The following is a 6,392-nucleotide window of genomic DNA, read 5'->3' as shown; positions in this document are numbered from 1 at the left end:
TAATGGTTTTGAAATGTTTTAAAAATTTTAAATTTGGCATGATTTTTATGGATGTTACAACTTGGTATCAGAGCGTTGGTTTGAGTGAATTGGAGGAAACACTCGTGTGTCTCCAGTCTCAAACTAAGGACAAGATTTTAAAATGATTTTTTCAAATGGTTTTCAAAATATAAAGGAGGATGCAAGTGTAAGATCAGCTAGAGCTCGCGAATAGACCAAAAAATACCTTACAGATTATTTGATTTATGTGATATGTTAGAACAACATGTTAGTACTAGGCTATGGATCTTCAGGAATTGCATGATAGAATTGCCTGATTATATGATGCCTGATAGCCTAGGGTTTTTCCTTATATGAAATCGACATTATTACTGTAGGTGCTTAGTGTATGCATTACGGCTGTACATAATTAACATCTTATAGCGTGAGAATGTTTGGTTTGGCCTTATTTCCTGTTCTTGTTTGATGAAGGGCTTAGGGTAGGATCAGGTATTCGAAATTCTATAGGGTCCATGTAACACCCCATTTACTAAATAAATAATTAAATAAATTAATGAATGTATAGTAGCCCTAAAATCAATAACTATATAGCAAGGTGTTGGTCTCGAGGAGCTAATTGTCACAATTTTAGAAGTTGGGGGTTGAAAGTGTAAGTGTTGAATTGATTTCGTAAATAATTGTGAAGTAAGGGACTACTTGGTAAATTTTGGGACTTAATTTGAAAAGATTTTGGAAAACTAAGGGCTGAAGGGTAATTTATGGACTTTATTTGAAAATAACTTGTAGAGGAGGGGCTATTTGGTAACTGTTGGATTGATTATGAAAAGAATTACAAGAATAAGGGTGTAATGGGTAAATATGAGATCTGTTTTGAAAAGATCTGTATGGGGAGGGGCTAGTCTTGGCATTATGGAAAATGGTCATGGGGACCGGGTATATAACCCGTTACCCTTTACGGGAACCCTAACCCTAGGATGTTCATCCGCCTCCATTCACCCACCTTATACTCCTTCAACCTCTGGTGCCGCACCCCACCTCCGATGAGGTCACCAACCACCAAAGCCTCCACCACAAACTGTTGACGCCAGCGAGACGGTGCACTGCAGCTACATCTTTGCCGATGATGACAAGGACCACCAGCGGGAATTCCTTCATCTGTTGCCACTGCTACAGCTCGCGCCGCCGCCGTATGGATCCTTTCCGTGGCTCCAGTCATTGGTCGCCACCCCGAAGGGCTATCATGTTCGAGTGACGTTGTCGCCGTAAGCGTCGCTGTTCCGCCGCTGCTGCCGCCTTCCTGAGTTGCTGCTGCCATCGCCGCCCACCACAGGTGGGTATTGGGTTCGTTTTCTGAGCAAGGGATGCTGGTGTGTGTGGCTGCTTGACTGAGAACCAAGAGAAATCACCGCCACCACCGTGAGGTGGTGGCTGCCATCCAAAGTCAGTTGCTATCGCCGCCGTGAGCCACCAGGTGGGTGGATGGAGTGTTTTATGCAATCTGAAGTATGTGTGTGTGTGTTTTATCTAGCCGAAAAAATTAAGAACAGCCACCGCCACCACCGTGAGGAGGTGGCTGCCACCATGTATCACCGTGTGTGGGTGTATTTTAGTGAGTGTGTGTGTATGTCCATTTGGTATTTTTCATTGTAATATTGTAACCGGAGTTAGAATAATGAAAAGAAAACTGAAACCACCACCGTAGGGTGGTGGCTGCCGCCACCGGCCGCCGTGTCAGGTGGCGGTGTGCCTCGTTTGTATTGTGACTCGTTTGGGATGTTTGGACAAATGGAGTAAAACCCTAACGGGCCTAATAAACCCTAATGGGCCCAATGAAACCCTAATGGGCCCAATGAAGCCCTAATTGACCTAAAAGACCAAACATGTGACTAATGGACCTAGTGAAACCCTAATGGGCCTAATGAACATTAATTGATCAAAAGACCTAGCTATTGGGCCTATTGGGCTAAGATGGGGTTGGAAACCCTAATGAGGGTTTAGAAAACCCTAGTATTGGATTTATGGGCTTGGACATATTAGGAACCACTTTTGGGCCATTGGAATGGAGTTGTAAACTACACCCAATCACACCATATGACTTATCTAGTAGAGTGATGGACTTAATGGATTAAGTCCTTAATGATTTAACTGAGAAGCACTTAACCCTAATTGTCATTTTATGTGAAACCCTAATTTCACTTGGGCCTTAAGTTGGGCCTTTCTATTGGGCTTTGGTGATTGGGCTATTAATGGGCCATCCAAAATCAAGCATATGGACTAGAATAATTTAATGGGATTTAGGCTAAGGCCCATGTAAGGGGCTTGGGCCCAATTTGGAAAATTGGGCCATAGATGGGCCATAGTTTGGGCCTTAATGATTATATGATATTGGGCCATTAGAATGTCAAATGTTGGACTGGAATAAATGGTTGGGCCTTAGAGTGAGACCATGTAAAGGTTTGGGCCCAATTTGGAAAATTGGGCCATATGTTGGGCTTTGAGCCATAGTTTGAATTTTGGGCCTTTGGATTGGGCATTGGGCTTGAATCAAGCTAAAATTGGGTTAAAGCAGTCTTTTACCCCAAGCATGGACTTAGGGTTATGTATTGGAACCCAATTATTAATTGGGTGTTATTTTGATGTTGACAGTTCGGGAACCTGTCATCCAGCAGCTGGGGTTGTGTCTACGGGACTTCAGCAGTGTGAGGTGAGTTACCTTCCAGTAGTGGTGGGTCTACGGACACAATGTCGGTCCACTAGTAATAGTTGTATGTTAGATGATTGCCTTTGTGATAATTATCTAGGTTTGCTACTACCTGATGTGTTTTATGTGCTAGCCTGATATGATGTTATGTGATAGTAGCAGTAGGAGGAATAGTCCCCGTATTACGGTTGTTAGGACCGAAGGGTAGGTCGGGCACCCCAGATATGCCTGACAGTATGTTTATGATATAATGTTATGTGATAGAGGTAGTAGTAGAGGAGTAGTCCCCGTGTTACGGTCGTTAGGACTTAAGGGTAGGTCGCGCACCCCAGATATGCCTGACAGTATGTTATGCTATGTTATTGTGTGGTAGTAGTAGGGGGTGAAATAGTCCCCGTAGCTAGTTGAGATAAACTGGAGGGTAGGTTAAGCATCCCAGAACTACTTGACATGGGTAGGTCGGGCACCCCAGAATTGCCCGACAGTATGTGTGTTGTATGGTATGTGGTATGATGGGGGAACTCACTAAGCTTCGTGCTTACGGTTTACAGTTTTGATTTCAGGTACTCATTTTCAAAGGAAAGGAGCCGGCTTGATCGCAACGCATCACACTATGTTTTCCGCACATGAGATCTTTGGGATTATACTCTGATATGGTTTTATGATAATATGTTTTGATTATCGACACTTTGGTTTTGACATGAGATATTATTATGAATGTTTTTATATTGTTGGTTTTATATAATAACTTAATTAAAATGAAATTTTTTTGGTCATGAATTTTGAGATGTTTAAAGTTGGTATCAGAGCCTTGGTTTGAGGGATTCGGGCAGACTCCCGGGTGTGTCTGAACTCAAACTAAGGACTTGGTATGAAAATTTTCAAAAGGAAAATCATTTTCTAAAAAGAAATTTGAAAAGAATTTGAAAATAGAAAAAGGAACTTTGAAGAAGAACAAGATGTGTGATGCGTGCAATCAGCCGAGCTCGAGTAAGTTTTCCCCAAGATACCCATACATGTCATGATATGTTATGTTATGATATGATTATGAGAACTGCATGCTAGATTAGGGCTGAGGATCTAGGAGGATGCCTTATGTGCCTTTTGTATGTGCTTGTAGACTTGCATGCTACTACTGATCAGTCAGTGATAGGATAGCATGTTTAGGTTATGCCTAATTGTATGAGCCTCTGAATTGTATGTACAGATTCCTGATTAGAGGATAGAATGATTTGATTAGAATATGATGGTTAGATTTTCCATTGTGTGAATGTTGCTTGCTTTGTGCTTTGTGGGACTTTTAGTAATGTGAGCTAACTATTAAGTGAATATGCTAAATCAAATGTGGCACAGGCTGGATAATCTCAGAGTGATAGATTTGACCCTATTACGCAGCTCTTGTTTGAGTCCAACCGTTGTAGGGATGGGTCTTTTACTCGAAGAATTATCTTATCTCTGTTGCATGTGGCTATATTCATGAGGTAGCTAGTTGACATTACTGGGAATCTTTCAGCAGCTGAGGACTGGGTGAGTTCGGGAACCTAGGAAAGCCTAGGATATGCTTCAGTGGTTTAGAAGTGAGGTTTAGTGAGACTTGGGTGCACCAGTTTGAGGAAGTGACTTGGAGGATTTGGGAGGATTGCTGAGGAAAGTATGGATAGGTGTGGAAGGTAGTATTGTGAAAGAACCCCATTCTAGTCTTTCGTACTTAAGATTATTATTACTCCAAGTTGATCCAAAACATGCTACATGCATATTCAAAAATAATATTTTACATTGATAATTTGATTACAAAAGACTGGATACAAACCGACTAAGTTTTAGTATATTACATAACTACCCAGGACGTTTAAGCTTTTATACAAACGTAAACCCAAGTACAAAAATAATAGTATAAACTATTCTAAATCTTCCAACAGTATATGACTATACTGGATTCTCATTACCTACAATTGTTAAACACTGAGAGGGGTAAGCGGTGACGCTTAGTGGGTTCAATAATAGATACAATATAACGTTAGGCCATATATATACTTCAATATGGCAGAAACAAAGGGAACAAGGAACAACAAAGGCATATGTGAATCATGCGACAGGCTTTCCATATCAATCAATGACTTGATTCAAAGATATACAATCAATAAGATATAACAATTTCAATACTTGATATACATCAATAACACTTCGGCCCAAATGGAACAGATGACATACAATTTCTGATTAAACATTTTGGTAGATTTCAGGATTTTAGGCCTATCTACCCTTCTGCTAATGCCATAGGGGTAGATATCATTCTCTTGCGAGAGATTCTCTACACGGCCAGAGGCTACATACCAATACCACTATGAAGCTAAGTCCTTTCACTGATCACATGGCCAAAGGTACAACTTTGCTATCAAAATAGCAGAAATAATAACACAAGATGATAACACGAAAAAGCACATAAGATACAATTGTTCCTATATATTAAACTCACCGTGAAATAACTGGGGTTTAAAGTATTAATTTGGGCAGCACTTCGACTCTAAAAATGACTTTCTGTGACGAAACTGGGGATTTTAGTTGAAAACCGGGCCTTTCTCGGCCAGAGTTTCGACTTGTAAATATGATTTTCTCGGGAACTTCGGAGCGTCGGGACTTGCTTCGGGTATCGGGGATAACACTGGGGCTTCGGGGGGGGGGGGGGGGGGGGTTAAAAGTGGGTAATGAAGAAGTAGAGAGTGATAGAGAATAGTTTTTGTAAACAAAAAACTTGAGGTCTTGCTCAATATTTATAGGGGCTGAAACCCGAATTACGCTGGGCGTAATCTTCAAGTACGTGGGGCGTACTGCCCTGATAACCTCTTCGCTGGGCGTACACTCTATTACGCGGAGCGTAATGGATTGTGGCTCAGTACGTTGGACGTACCCTGATGTGTGGCATCAGACGCGTCGAACTTACATGATACGTGTCGATTGCGAGATATAGGCGACGTGGCCAATCTCGGACCGTGAACATGAGTACGCTGGGCGTACTCCGAATTTCCAAACTTCAAAAATTCATATCTTTTGCATACGAGCTCCGTTTTTGATGTTCTTTATATCCACGCGTAGGTGAAATTATTCTCTACAACTTTCGTTTAGACTCCGTTGGCTAATTTTGTCTTTATTTTTAATATTATATTTTTAATGGGCCGGGACAGGAAAAGTCCGTTAAAAATTCATAACTTCTTCATTCGATGTCCATTTTCGTCTATCTTTTTACCGTTGTACTACTATTGACGAGACCAGCAATTTTCATTTAGGTTGCATTGGCTAAAAATCACTCGATCTTTATTTCGAGTTTTTAGTTGTCTACTGCTATTCCGAAGTCAGATTTGGACGTTCTTTTTATGATAATTCTCGGTTTAACAAATATTATGACTTTCATTTATATCACTAAAGCTAAAAATTAGTTTATCGAAAACTCACTTTTTACGTCATACGGCGTCGTGTCGGTTCTGTCGCGAAACTTCAATAAGTCATAACTTCTTCGTTATAACTCGGATTTCAATAAGGTTTTCGCCTACACATTTCTAACGAGATTCTTTACAACTTTCAATAATAAAAATTTACTTATTTTCAACTTTATTTTCGTTAAATTTCGATATTTGACTATTGATTGGAATCTCATAAGACTTCCAATACTTTCCGAGTGATTCTAAACATAGTT

Source organism: Lactuca virosa, chromosome 5, assembly GCF_052849685.1.
Source record: "Lactuca virosa cultivar CGN04683 chromosome 5, Lactuca_virosa_CGN04683_v6, whole genome shotgun sequence".
Taxonomy (NCBI): Eukaryota; Viridiplantae; Streptophyta; class Magnoliopsida; order Asterales; family Asteraceae; genus Lactuca; species Lactuca virosa.
This window is presented reverse-complemented; position numbering follows the sequence as displayed.